The sequence below is a fragment of the Macaca mulatta genome, chromosome 4 (genome assembly GCF_049350105.2).
Source record: "Macaca mulatta isolate MMU2019108-1 chromosome 4, T2T-MMU8v2.0, whole genome shotgun sequence".
In the NCBI taxonomy this organism is placed as follows: domain Eukaryota; kingdom Metazoa; phylum Chordata; class Mammalia; order Primates; family Cercopithecidae; genus Macaca; species Macaca mulatta.
This window is the reverse complement of record NC_133409.1, coordinates 166871766-166886992: the sequence shown is the minus strand read 5'-3', so window position 1 is coordinate 166886992 and position 15227 is coordinate 166871766. Positions and strand designations below refer to the sequence as shown.

General features: G+C 40.4%; 1 non-coding gene across 1 annotated transcript; it reads left to right on the top strand.

Moving 5' to 3' along the window:
• The first annotated feature begins 1936 nt into the window (after positions 1-1936).
• Positions 1937-2043, top strand: LOC114677794 (U6 spliceosomal RNA). The gene has a single exon (XR_003729241.2). It is a non-coding gene; the product is annotated as a U6 spliceosomal RNA (small nuclear RNA).
• Positions 2044-15227: the final 13184 nt, after the last annotated feature.

Genomic DNA, 15227 nt, shown 5'->3' with positions numbered 1-15227 from the left:
GATATACACATGTTAAAAAAAAAAAATGAAGTTGGACCCCTGTCTCACACTGTATACAAATTCAGAATAGAGAAAAGACTGAAATGTAAGAGCTAATCCTATAAAACTCTTAGAAGATAACACGAGTGTAAATTTTCATGACCTTGGATTTGACAATGGTTTCTTGGATATGATACCAAAAGCATGAGCAATTAAAGAAAAAATAGATTAACTGCGCACAATTCAGCTAAAAACCTTTTGTCCTTCCAAAGACACCATCAAGGAAATGAAGAGACAAGTCTACAATGAATGAGAGAAAAAATGTGCAAATAATATTACACGTATTACCTACAGCTCAACACCAAAAACCAAATAACTAAAAAATGGGCAAAAATCTAAATAGACATTTCTCTAAGGAAGATAAATGCATGGCCAATAAGTGCACGAAAAGATGCTCAACATCATTAGTCATCAGGGAATGCAAATCAAAACCATAATTAAATATCATCTCACACCCATTAGGATGGTTAACATTTTTACAAAACAGAAAATAACAAGTATTGACAAGGAAGTGGAAAAATTAGAACTCTCATACACTGCTCATTGGAATATAGAATTGTGCAGCTCCATGGAATACTATATAGCCATAAAGAAGAATGAAGAATGAGATCATGTCTTTTGCAGCAACATGGATGCAGCCGGAGGTTATTATTCTAGGTGAATTAAACACAGAAACAGAAAACCAAATACTACATGTTCTCACTTATAAGTCAGAGCTAAACATTGGATACACATAGACATAAAGATGGGAACAATAGGAACTGGGGACTCCAAAGTGGTGAATAAGGATGGGAGGCAAGGGTTGAAAAAGCTACCTGTTAGTTACTATGTTCAGTGTTAAGGTGATGGGTTCAGTAGAAACCCAAATCAGCATCATGCAATATATACATGTAACAAACCTGCACATGTACTCCTTGAATCTAAAATTAAAAAAAAAATTAATAAAATAAAGTGGTGCAGCTGCCTTGGAAAGCAGTCTGGCTGTTACACGAAAGGTTAAACACAAAGTTACTGTATGAGCCAGCAACTCTACTCTTAGGTATATACCCAAAAGAAATGAAAACATGTGTTCACACATAAACTTGTCCACTGGTGTTCACAGAATATTGTTTGTAAGAGCTAAAAAGTAGAAATGGCCCAAATGTCCATCAATGGACAAATGAATAAACACAATATGGTATTTCCATATAACTGTATACTTTTTGGAAGTAAAAAGAAATGAAGTACTGACACATGCTATGGTGTGGATGAACTTTGAAAAGATTACGCTAAGTGAAGGAAACCAATCACTAAAGACAACATACTGTATTATTCCATTTGTAAGAAATGTCCCGAATAGGCAAATCTATGGAAACAGAGAGTACATCATAGGTTGCCTAAGGCTGGAAGGAATCAGGGGAGGCTTTGAGAGGTGATAGCTAAGAAATAAGGAGTGTGGCAGGTTTCTTTTTAGGGTTATAAAAATGTTTTAAAATTGGTTGTGATGATGGCTGCACAACTCTATGAACATACTAAAAACCACTGACTTGTACATTCTACATTGGTGAATTGTATGGCATGTGAATTATGTCTCAATAAAGCCATTGGGAGAGAAAATAAATAAATAAAATCCAGAGACATTGTCCTATGGATAAATACTAAATAGAGTCATTAGGCTGGGCTCTAGATTTGTCTATTCAATGCTTTTGTGGTGTTTTTCTTTATCTTCCAGCTCCGGAAAAGGCCTGTAGTTCCAGCTACTGGGGAGGCTGATGGAAGGATAGCTTGAGCCCGGGAGGTCAAAGTTGCAGTGAGCCGTGATTGCATCACTGCGCTCTAACCTGGGTGACAGAGTGAGACCCCGTCTCAAAAAGAAAAGAAAAGAAAAGAAAAGAAAAGAAAAGAAAAGAAAAGAAAAGTGCTTGCTTCAGCAGCACATATACTAAAATTGGAATGATACAGAGAAGATTAGCATGGCCCCTGAGCAAGAATGACATAGAAATTCTGGAAAAAAAAAAAAAAAAAGCCTGAGCAAAGTGACTTGCCCAGGATGCCACAGTTCACAGTGGTAGAACCACAACTGGAAACCAGGGCTTTGACTTCCAGGCATCCGCCTCTTCCATGAGTTCCATGTCCCATGTGCGTGCTATGTTTGTACTGGGGTCAGTGGCAACTGTCTTATTTGGATATTCTTATTTTCCTCTATGCCCTGAGAAACCTGGTTTGTAGACAGAGAAGGCTGATTTTTGCTTCTAAAAGCTTAAGTTGACAATTTGTGTTGTTTTGTTTTGTTCTCCTGGCCCAACCTAACAAGCATTCACATAGTACACAACACATGCTTGCTGGACCTTACTTCCTGTCTGGTGACCCAGCTCCCCAGAGACTTGAATCTCAAATAAATATTTCTGTCAGGAAGCTGAGCTCCCAGCTGTGCAAATTGGTCACAGATGTAATTGCATTTGCCCTCTGCCCTGGAAGAAAACATGCCTGTGGTTGGGGGTTTAGATGTCTCAGAATGAAAGACATTACTCCTGACTCTGGGTAATAGCCGTGACGCTCAAAATAAGCTGCCACAGAGACACACCATAGTGTTGCCAGATGTACAGGACTGTTGCTACCCAGAATCCAGACCTGCACAGCCAGTTACCAAACTGTGGCCATGTCATTGACCAATCAGGCATAGTCAAGAACCTAGCTTTTCCACTGACTCCTCATACTTTCAAACATAACTCCATCCCCTCTTCACCTCTCCCTAATGCCCACAGGATCTCAGAAAAGAGCTCCATTTCCAAGTTCCCTGAATGGCAGACAACGGCAGCCCTAGGACATCTCCACTGCACAGGCTGCAATTGCTAGAATCTAATTAAAATAAACATTGTAACAAGCTGCTGAGCCCCGCCCAGTGCCTCAGGGGCCTAACACAGCACTGATTTAACCAAACATTTCAGTAATGCCCAATAAGGAAATTCAACCTTAAAGACCTCAGCAGGAGGCGATGTGCTGAGTTAGACCTTTTCTTTGAGCACTTAAAGCCTGGAGAGGACAAGGCTGTTCAGGACAGAGTCAGGGCAAGTCTGTACTTTGCCAGCATGCAAAGCAGGAGAAAAATTGTCTGACATCCTGAAAATACGGCAAACAATCTTATGTCATGATAATAATATCCCCAGCTAGCTTTGTAAAACTAGATTTGTAGGGTCTGGACGACTGAGCCTTTTTTTCAGGAGCTGCTGGGCAGTAAACCTTCAGGGAAATGAAGACTGGTTGAATGAACTTAGAAGAAAGTTCATGAACATTCCTATTTCTGGAGGTTTTGCTTTCATTAGAGAACTGACCAACAAGTATGTGGTCCAAACACTGGAACAGAATTGGACTTTCTTGTGCCACCTACTGTGAAGGGTGAAGACTAGGAGTGCAGGCCCTGGGGTCAGGCTGTCTGGTCTTGAATGCATCTTCTACCACCTATTACCTTTGTTACTTAGCCTTCTCGGGGCTTCAATTCCTTCATTCTTAAAAGGGAAATAATACAATCCATGCTTCACAGAGTTGCTGGGAGACTATATAAAAATCCATATAAAATGCTTCAAAGAAGGCCTGATATGTAGCAGAGAGAAAGAGAAAAAAGGAGAGAGAGAGAGAACAAGAAAACTTTTGTTGGGTGCTTAAACTTTCCAGAAAAAATAGAACCAATAGGATATGTGGTATAGAACCAATATTGATATGTAAGAGGAGAACTGGGAATTGGCTATGGGAATTGGATCACAGGATTATGGAGCCAGATAATTCCCATAATATGTGGTCTACAAGCTGGGGACCCAGGAAAGCTGATGGTCTGATTCAATCCTAGTCCAAAAGCCTGAGAACACGAGGAAGATTGCTGGTGTAGACCTTAGAGTCCAAAGATCTGAGAATCAGAAGCTCCAATGTCCAAGGGCAGGAGAGGATGGATGTCCTGGCTCAAGAACAAAGATGGAATTCACCCTTCCTCCTCCTTTATGTTTTATCCAGGTCTTCAAAGGATTGGATGGTGCTATCCACATTGGTGAGGGCAGAACTTCTTTATTCAGTCCACTGATTCAAATGCTAATCTCTTCCAGAAACACCCTCACAGACACAGCCAGAAAATGTTCTACCAGCTATCTGAGCATCCCTTACTCAGCCAAGCCATTACATAAAATTAACCACCACTTGCTTACTATGTTCCAGGCCCTTTGCTTTTCACCTTTATCTGCTTATTTTTATTTAATCCTCACAACAACACTCAGTGACAGATATACTTATTATCCTTATATTATGGAAGAGGGAACTAGATTTAGCAAGATTATATTAATTGAACAGCATCACACTGGCAATATATGTCAGAATTTAAGATTCAAACTGCCATCTTTATAACTCTGGAACCCTAATTCTACCATATACTGTCTGTGCCCTCAGTCTCCAAAGTGGGGTACACCTTCCCCTGGTGGAAGAAATAAACAGGCCCTGATTATTTAGGGGCATCAGTTACCGGGTCCTCAATGTCTATGAGTCCCCTGAGAACATGCCTGAGGCCAAGGCTTCCCTTTTTACCAAGAAAAGCCTTCCTTCTCCCACATTCCAAATCCTATCAAAGTGCATTGTGCTGGGTATAAAAACTTCTCAGCATGACCAAATGACAAGCTGAGAAGTTTTTATATGCAGCACAATGCACTTTGATACACACAATTTGAATAATTGAATATCTGGATAATAAACCTTTTGCAATTCAGACAATTTCCAATTCGCTTTTAACAAAAGTAGAGGAATACCTAATTGACTTGTCACCTGATATATCATTTAAAGTAATTTTTGGTGAGAGACCATCATGTGATTTTTAGCACATAATTCAGAGTTCAAGGAATGATTAACTTGTTATAACAAAATATATCAAAATCACCACAAGATATCACTTTACACCTGCTAAAATAGCTATCATTGAAAAACCAAAAGATAACAATGATTGGCACAGTTGTGGAGAAATTGGAACCCTTGTGCACTGTTGGTCGGAATGCAAAATGGTGCAGCTCTATGAAAACCAGTGTGGTAGCTCCTCAAAAATGTAAAATCACAATTTTAATTTTTCTATCATAATTGGGTAATCCTGGATATTTACCCAAAAGAATTAAAGTCAGGATCTTGAGGAGATATTAGCATTCCCATGTTCACCACATCATTATTCAACATGTGGAAATAACCTAAAAGTCCATCAACAGATAAATGGATAAAGAAAATGTGATACATGCATACAATGGGATATTACTTAGCATTTAAAAAGATGGAAATCCTGCAATACACAACAATCAGGATGAACTTTGAGGACAGGTTGCTAAGTGAAATAAGCCAGTTACAGGATAACAAATATTACTTGATTCTACTTATATGAAGTATCCAAAATTGTTGAATTCCTAGGGTCAAAGAGTGGAGTTGAGGTTGCCAAGGGCTGGGGGGAGAAGGAAATGGGGAGTTATTAAAAATGGACATAAAGTTTTAATTGAACTAGGTGAATAAGCTCTAAAGATTTGCTGTATAGCAATTATTGTCAACAATAATATTTCACACTTTAAAAAATTTGCTAAGAGGACACATCTCATGTTATACATTCTTACCATAATAAAACAAAACATTTTTAAAAGTTTTTAAGTACATCAATTCTCATCTAATTATTAAAGAACTAGTTTTATCAGTGTTTACACTTAGTTATAAAAGTAAAATTAGAGAGTCCTGAGGTAGGAGACTTGCTTGAGCCCAGGTGTTTGAGGCCAGCCTGGGCAACATAGTGAAACCTCATCTCTATATAAAAAAGAGAAAATTAACCAGGTGTGGGGTGTTGGCCTCTAGTCCCAGCTATTCAGGAGGCTGGGGCAGGAGAATCTCTTGGGTCTAGGAGGTGGAAGTTGCAGTGAGTCAAAGTGGTACCACTGCACTTTAACCTGGGCAACAGTACAAGACTCTGCAAAAAAAAAAAAAAAGAGTGAAATTAGGAGCTGGGTACTGTGACTTTCATCTGTAGTTCCAGATACTTGGGAGGCTGAGGTGGGCAGATCACGTGAGGCCAGGAGTCTGAGGCTGACATGTGCTCACACCTGTGAATGGCCACTGAGGTCCAGCTTGGATAACACAGAAAGACCCCATCTTAAAAGAAGAAAAAGTAGGCCAAACATGGTGGTTCATGCCTATAATCCTAGCACTTTAGGAGGCCAAGGTGGATCACTTGAGGCCAGGAGTTTGAGACTAACCTGGACAATACAGCAAGAACCTGTCTCTACAGAAAATGTAAAAATCAGCTGGGCATGGTGGTGCATGCCTTCTGTCCTAGCTACTTGAGAGGCTGAGACAAGAGGATTGCTTAAGCCCAGGAGTTCGAGGCTGCAGTGAACTAGGATTGTGCCACTACACTCCAGCCGAGATGACAGAGTGAGATCCTGACACACACACACACACACACGTAAAACTAGGAATACAATTTATATTTAACCATGTTTCAGAGCTCTAGCATCAAGTAGCATTCATTCACAAATATGTGAACTAATTGGAAAAACACACATCTCATGAATAGATGCACTTTCAATAAACTCTTACTTTTTATGTGTAGCTATTTTCAAAGTATACACAATATATAGGTTGTTTTGGATCAATTGTATAATAAAAATTACTCAATCTATATTTATTTTTAACACTATAACTTAGAGTTACAGGGACTTTAAAATTAATTTTATGGGGGAAAACTGTAATAGAGTGATCAGTAAGAGATATAAAATGTATTATTATACTAAGATATAATCTATAGGGAAGTAGAATTGAAATACAATTTTAAGGAGAAAGGGAACAATCTAAAAGTTATGCTTATTTACAAAATATCTTGTATTCTTAAATGATGAGTAAATTAATAATGTTACAGATTTTGTTTTTGTTTCTTTGTTTTTGTTTTTTGAGACAGGGTCTCACTCTGTCACGCAGGCTGGAGTGCAGTGTCATAGTCTCAGTTCACTGCAACCTCTGCCTCCCAGGCTCATGTGATCCTCCCATCTCAGCCTCCTGAGTAGCTGGGACTACAGGTGCACACCGCCACACCCAGCTAATTTTTGTAATTTTAGTGGAGATGAGGTTTTGCCATGTTGGTCTTGAACTCCTGACCTCAGGTGAGCCACCTGCCTCGGCCTCACAAAGTGCTGGGATTACAGACATGAGCCACCATGCCCAGCCTTATTTTTAAGTTTTAATATTCTTATTTTGAATACTGTTATAAATGAATACATTTCATCTTTTGCAACAACTTGAAACTTATGACAAAACTTAAATGTCAACCTTAAAATGTGCAAAGCAATAGATAGTAGATCAAAATTATTATGATATATAAGTAAAATGTTTGAGGATGACTGATCTATATTTTCTGTGTGTGTTTGTGTGTGCATAAATATTCTATTGTGTTAACTTCTTGCCTCAATAACATTTTGGAGATATAGAGGAGGTCAATCTGTATTTTCTAGATCTTTTCTTCCCCCTATGGCAGTGATCTCCAGTCTTTTCCTGGTAAGGGCCCTTTGAAGGAACACCTAGAAGGAAATATTGAAAATGCAAGCTACTGACAGTTATTGGCAAGGCAGGATTGTTAGTTAGCCTTCAAGATCAAGATTATCTGGCAACTGGTGATCAGACAGCATTGTGCAATATACAATGACTACTACATTGTAAGGTTTTAGTTAAAATGCACTGGGCTTTCAGAGAGCTTGGTGCAGAAAGGATCCCTTAGGAAATATTTCACAGAGGATGTGAGGTAGGCAATGAGTGATTGGTGAGCTCTAGGGATGGCTTTCAGAATGGAATAACAGCCTAAGTAAAAGCATAGAGGGATGCCCAAGACTGTACCAACAGCAGTGAGTAGGCCTGCCAGCCTGGAGCAGACTTTGCCAGCTGAGGAGTGATGGACTCTGTTCCTAATCCCGCATTTCACCAGCACAGTTACATTGAATGGGTCCCCAGTTCCAGTTGGGTTTAAACTCATTCAGGGCAAGGATCTAAACTTCTTCTTCTTCCACCTGCTGGGACCTTCTGCTCTTCTGCATTTCAGTCTCAGTATTGAGGCTATCACACCCTCCCATGACTTTGTCTATTAGCCTGGCATGCTATCCTTTATTTCTATATCCTTTAGGGCATTGTAAATGGATATCCCTACATCAATCCCTACCTCAAACTCTACCCTCTACATCCTTCACTCGTCTCCCTCAGTCTCTTCATGGACTTCTCACAACTTTATGAATATTCTAAAAATGACTGAATTGGACACTTGAAAATGGAGAATTTGATCATGGGCAAATTATATCTCAATAAAAAGTTAAGTAAACTACACTGAAAATTCATCCATATGAAAAACACAACTAAGAAACAGATTAAAATACAGAATAATTAGTGTTCTATTTATATTAAATCATATTGCTTAGATGATCAATTTAAAAAGTTTTATTATATTTGCTTTAATGTAAAAAAAAAATTCATCGGTGAGCAACTGAATGAAGATAATGGGAAGAGGGAAGAAATAAAAGGAGTGAGAGATGTTTCTGCAGGAATGAGTTCAGGTAAAAGGTAGAAAAGCAGTGCCAGTGAAGTCAGGGTATGACTAAGCAAGTGGGAGATCTATCTGGGGGGATAATAAATGCTAGCTGAATAAATAAAAGTCCACATTTTTGTATTAGGTTAAATAAGAAATTAACAGTATTTCCTTGCATTAACATTTGAACAAATTTTTACACTGATATGCATGTCAGTGTAGCCAATTTTAAGGACTAAACCATCTTGTTTGGGATACAAGCTCGAAAATGAAATAATTAAGAATCCTGGAAACATATGCTGATGTCAGTTTTTACTGGCAGTATTTGATTTAGCATTTTAGAAATGTCTTTAAAATGGATAACATCTAAGCTTCTTTGTATAAGATACTGAGGATATTTTACCCCAGATCAGTGGCTCTCAAACTTTTTCACACTTCGTCTAATTCTGGAGTTCCTGGACCTTCCATGTTCTCAAGTGGGGTTTCTCCCAAAGCAAACACCACTTCGCCAAAGATAAAATAGTTTGACCTTTTTACTGAAGGGGAGAGTGACACTATCTTAAGAACTTTCCTTTGTTTCTCTCAACCCGGAAGAAAGCACATAGGGAATGGGTACATTATAAAGTAGAAACTAGAAAACATGTTTATGGAGCAGTGACTATGATTCCTGTTAAAAGAAAAACTTGAGACAAAATTAATTTAACAGAGTACATTTGAGCAAAACCAATTCATGAATTGGGCAGCACTCAAAACTGGAAGAGGTTCAGAGAGCTCCACTCCAGCAATGTGAGCAGTGAGCTTTTATAGGCTGAGCCTGGAAGCAAAGTTCAGAAATTACTTGATTGGCTACGGGTAGGCATTTGCCTTATTTGGATATGGTTTGATGGGAGGTTCCTGGCTAAACAACAAATCTACTGGTTGTTTGTGGTTGGCTGAGGTTGACGTTGTTGTGGGTTTGTTGTTGTTTTTGCATTTTCTTAAAGTCAGTTACAAGAAATGCATCCAAGTTAAGTTTTGGCTCCTTACGTAAGAGCTCCTGGTGCAGGGACAATCTTAGGCTAATGGCCTTCTTATTTGCTTTAATATCCTCAGTGAAACACAAAAAAGGCAAACAGGGATTTAATACATTGTAGCACAACAATATCTTTTGAGCTGAAAAAATCTTTAGAGAATATTATAGACCAACTTCATTTAAAATATGGGAAAATCAAATTTCTCTTCTGAAAAGATGAAGTAAACATACTTTTTCTTTTCTTTTTATTTATTTATTTTTTTTTTTTTGAGACAGAGTCTTACTCTGTCACCCAGGCTGGAGTGTGGTGGCATGATCTTGGCTCACTACAACTTCCGCCTCCTGGGTTCAAGTGATTCTCCTGCCTCAGCCTCCCCAGTAGCTGGAACTGCAGGCAAGTACCACCACACCCAGCTAATTTTTGTATTTTTAGTAGAGACAAGGTTTCACAATGTTGGCCAGGATGGTCTCAATCTCTTGACCTCATGATCCGCCTGCCTCAGCCTCCCAAAGTGCTGGGATTACAGGCGTGAGCCACCATGCCCAGCCAAGTAAACATACATTTTCTTATCCTTTCTGTTAAGCAAAGTGAAACCTGATATAGTTTGGATGTTTGTACCCTCAAATCTCATGCTGAAATGTCATTCCCAGTGTTGGTGGTAGGGCCTGGTTGGAGCTGTTTGGATCATGGGAGCAGTTCGCTCATGAATGGCTTAGTGCCATCCCCCAGTAATGAATGAGTTCCTGCTCTACTAGTTCACTTGAGAGCTAGTTGTTTTAAAGAGCTTGGCATCTCTCTTGCTCCCTCTCTCGCCCTGTGACACATCTGCTTCCCCTTCAGCTTCCACCATGAGTAAAAGCTTACTGAGGTCTCACCAGAAGCCAGGAAGATGCTGGTGCCATGCTTGTACAGCCTGCAGAACCATGAGCCAAATAACCCCTTTTCTTTATAAATTAGCAAGTCTTAGGTATTTCTTTATAGAAAAGCAAAAGAGACTAATACAAAGCCCCTGGACAATATATGGAAGACTGTTGTGGGAAGTCAGGGACCCCAAACAGAGGGACCAGCCAACGCCATGGCAGAAGAACATAAATTGTGAAGATTTCATGGGCATGTATGAGTTCCCCAAATTAATACTTCTATAATTTCTTACACCTGTCTTTACTGCAGTCTCTGAACATAAATTGTGAAGATTTCATGGACACTTATCACTTCCCCAATCAATACCCTTGTGATTTCCTATGCCTGTCTTTACTTTAATCTCTTAATCCCATCATCTTCATAAACTGAGGAGGATGTATGTTGCCTCAGGACCCTGTGATGATTATGTGATTATGTTAACTGCACAAATTGTTTGTAGAGCATGTGTGGTTGAACAATATGAAATCTGGGCACCTTGAAAAAAGAACAGGATGACAGCAATGTTCACAGAACAAGGGAGATAACTTTAAACTCTGACTGCCTGTGAGCCGGGCGGAACAGAGCCATATTTCTCTTCTTTCAAAAGCAAATAGGAGAGATATCGCTGAATTTTTTTTTCAGCAAGGAACATCCCTGAGAAAGAGAATGCATCCCTGAGGGTAGGCCTCTAAAATGGCCGCTTCTGGGGTGGCTGTCTTTTACAGTCATAGACAAAGGGATGAAATAAGCCCCAGTCTCCCATAGCGCTCCCAGGCTTATTAGGACAAGGAAATTCCCGCCTAATAAATTTTGGTCAGACCGGATGTCTGCTCTCAAACCCTGTCTCCTGATAAGATGTTATCAATGACAATGCATGCCCGAAACTTCATTAGCAATTTTAATTTCGCCCAATCCTGTGGTCCTGTGATCTCACCCTGCCTCCATTTGCTTTGTGATATTTTATTACCTTGTGAAGCATGTGATCTTTGTGACCCACACCCTATTCGTACACTCCCTCCCCTTTTGAAAATCGCTAATAAAAACTTGCTGGTTTTATGGTTCAAGGAGCATCATGGAACCTGCCGACATGTGATGTCTCCCCGGACACCCAGCTTTAAATTTCTCTCTTTTGTACTCTTTCCCTTTATTTCTCAGACCAGCTACCCTTAGAGAAATAGAAGGGAACCCACGTTGAACATCAGGGGTGGGGTCCCTGATAGAAGACAAACATAAGAAGGCTCTGAAAGATGGAGAGAAGAAAGCAGACCAGTGAGGGGGCCTTAGGATCCAAGGACAATGTGGTGATGAGTTCCCTCAGTTTTCTTTTTGCCTCGTATATTCCAAACCCAGAGCTAAAGAAGCCAGTGACCCTAAAACTTCAGCAGTTACAGCCAAAAAAAGACCCAAACAAAAGCCCACTCTTGGCCCGGCCCGGTGCCTCGTGTCTGTAATCCTAGCACTTTGGGAGGCCGAGGTGGGTGGATCACCTGAGGTCAGGAGTTTGAGATCAGCCTGACCAACATGGAGAAACCCCATCTCCACTAAAAATACAAAAACTTAGCCAAGCATGGTGGCACATGCCTGTGATCCCAGCTATTGGGAGGCTGAGGCAGGATAATCACTTGAACTCGGGAGGAAGAGGTTGCAGTGAGCCAAGATCACACCATTGCACTTCAGCCTAGGCAATACAGTCAGACCTTTTCTAAAACAAACAAACAAAAAGACTAAACACAAGGCTGAGCAACATAGAGAGACCCTGTCACTACAAATTTCTTTTTAAATTAGTCAGGTGTGGCAGTGTGCACCTACAGTCCTAACTACTGCAGAGGCTGAGATGGCAGGATCACATAAGCCCAGAAAGTCAAGGCTGCAATGAGCTGTGATCCCACCACTGCACTTCAGCCTGGGTAACAGAGCTAGAGCTAGACCTTGTCTCAAAAAAAAAAAAAAAAAAATACCCAAAAACTAAACATACAACTTATGCAAATCTTATGACCCAGACATTGTACTCCTGGGCATTTATCCCAGAGAAATGAAACCTTAATGTTCATGAAAAACCTGTACACAAATGTTTATAGTAGTTTTATTTTAAACACTTCACAAAGGAAATTTAGAAGTTTGGTAGGATACCAGTAGTCATTGAGCATTTATTCAACGTTAACTCTTTAATAGAAGGCTAGACTTCACGACCCTTATTATTTCAAATCTAAAGTACTACAATTTTATGCAAAGAATCCTTTTCTTGTTTTGTTTTGTTTTGTTTTTGAGGCAGGGTCTCTCTCTGGTTTCCAGGCTGGAGTACAGTGGTATAATCTCAGCTCACTGCAGCCTCAACATCCTAGGATTGGGTGATCCTCTCACCTCAGTCTCCCAAGTGGCTGGGACTACAGGTACATGCTGCCACACCCGGCTAATTTTTGTATTTTTAATAGAGACAGGATTTCACCATGTTGGCCAGGCTGATCTCGAACTCCTGACCTCAGATGATCCGCCTGCCCCAGCCTCCCAAAATGCTGGTATTACAGCCACGAGCCACCACACTCGGGTTAAAGAATCATGTTCTAGGCTGCTCAGAAAACACAAAGAGCCCCTGGCTTTCAAAAGCTTCATGTGAGAGACCAGGATAGATAAGCCTGGACCCTGGAGACCACGCCCACTGAGGGGTTTATGGGAAGGACCATACAGTTCAGAATGCACTGAGAGGAGGTGACCTGAAAATTAGCCATGATGCCCAGAGTCACAGGTGAGACATGGAATTTGTCAAAGGGAATCTAAGGTGAAACTCTAAGTCAATAGATTGTTCCTCTTGTCAGGGGGGTCAAGGAAGTGGTTTTGTTCTGAAAGTGAGAAGGAATGGACAGAGGCAGTCAAGCAGAGTGGTGAACCTGGGTGCTTCGAGGTCACTGGGCCACTGGGGGAAGACGTATCTCTTTTGCAGAGCTCAATGAGGCTTACAGTCATTCTCCAACATTTCCAATCCAGGTTCTTTCTTTTATGCATTGAGAGTTTGTTCAAGCTTCTTATTAAGTATGTGTATGGTTACAAGTCCCCACCCACTGCCCTTTCAAATACTAGTCATTTCTGCCCAAAGGAAGGATCATGACCCATGTGTACATTTGATCGTTGCTTAGTCCTGTCCTCAGATGTTTCCAATGCAATGATCTCTATACTACTTGGGGCAGGGGCATTAAACAGTTTAAAATGTATCTCCCTTCTTTTCTTTACAGTATTCGATGACCTATTTCATTCAAACTCTTTTGATCTTTCTAGTCCTAAGAAGAGATAGATATAGATAGACAAATAGATGGATAGATAGATAGATAGATAGATAGATAGATAGATAGATAGATGGATAGATAGATAGCTTTTTCTTTTTAATTATCTTTTCTTTTGTGAGACAGGGTCTCTCTTTGTCACTCAGGCTGGAGTGCAGTGGTGTAACACATCTCACTGCAGCCTCCGCCTCCCACACTCCAGCAATCCTCTGGCCTCGGCCTCCCAAAGAGTGGAGACTACAGGCATGCACCACCACACCTGGCTAATTTTTGAACTTTTTGTAGAGATGAAGTCTTGCCATGTTGTCTAGACTGGTCTTGAACTCCTGGGCTCAAGTGATCTGCCCACCTTGGCCTCCCAAAGTGTTGGGATTACAGGTCTGAGTTACTGCATCTGGCCAGATAGATATTTTAAACCCAGTATTTGTCTACCTTTCTTCCTCCGTAGAATCTGAGTGTACCAAGTGGCTGCTAACTACACACCTGTGTAGTATGGGGCTTATCCTATATGTCTGCCCTATTTGTCTTGTTAAATCATATTATTATTCTGAATGTCTTCCTTCTAAAGCAGACAACCAAAGCATACGGTACTAGCTCTTCCTAGTCTTTTTCCAGTCCAAACATTTAGACTGCTTTCTGCTCACCCCTGGGCAGTAACACCCTTATCAATTTCCTCTTAATTGACTAGAATGCATTGTAACTATCCCCATCAGCAATCACATCTGTTAAGGATTGCAGAGTGCCATTGTTGTACAGGGAGAGCATTTCACTGGAGTCACCAAAAATTTACTAACGTGTGGACACAGGGGCAGACACAGACGATCGCAAACTCCAGTTTCTGAAAAACTTGATTCCAAAGCAAGGGGAAACGTGCCCTCTAGTGGCACATACAGCACACTACACCACAGCGTCCTTTGTCCAGCGCAGAGAACCAATTTCCAAAGATAATGACTGGCCTACTGGAAGCCTGGCTATTTGAATCCTATTTTCTGTTTCTTCCAGAAACGCTGAGGTCCAGACAGGATGTGACACATGAAGGTTTGAGTTAATTAAAATAGGCTGCTGACCTCTAAAACCGGGAAGAAATAATGGGTACGGAGAGGCTATAACCACTTTCATTGAGTGCTATGGGTAAGAATCCTTCACATTTCCTGCCAGTCTGCCCCCCAAAATTGAATTCTGGTAGCAATTTTTCAGCCAGAAGCGACATAACTTGATTGGTTAATGATTTATTGCTTCATTATACGGTAACCTAGAGCAACCATCTCTTCTAAGGCACTTCTTCAATTTGGTGACAAGTAACCAACTATCCGGAATGAGCAAGAAATATTCCCTTCCAAACTCCTTGAGAAATGTGGGGCTGGATTTAGACTATTCAAGTTCTTTTGACATATGTATCAAGACGATACAGTTTTTACAAGTGTTCTAACAGCCTGTATAAATTACAGATGATGGGGAACT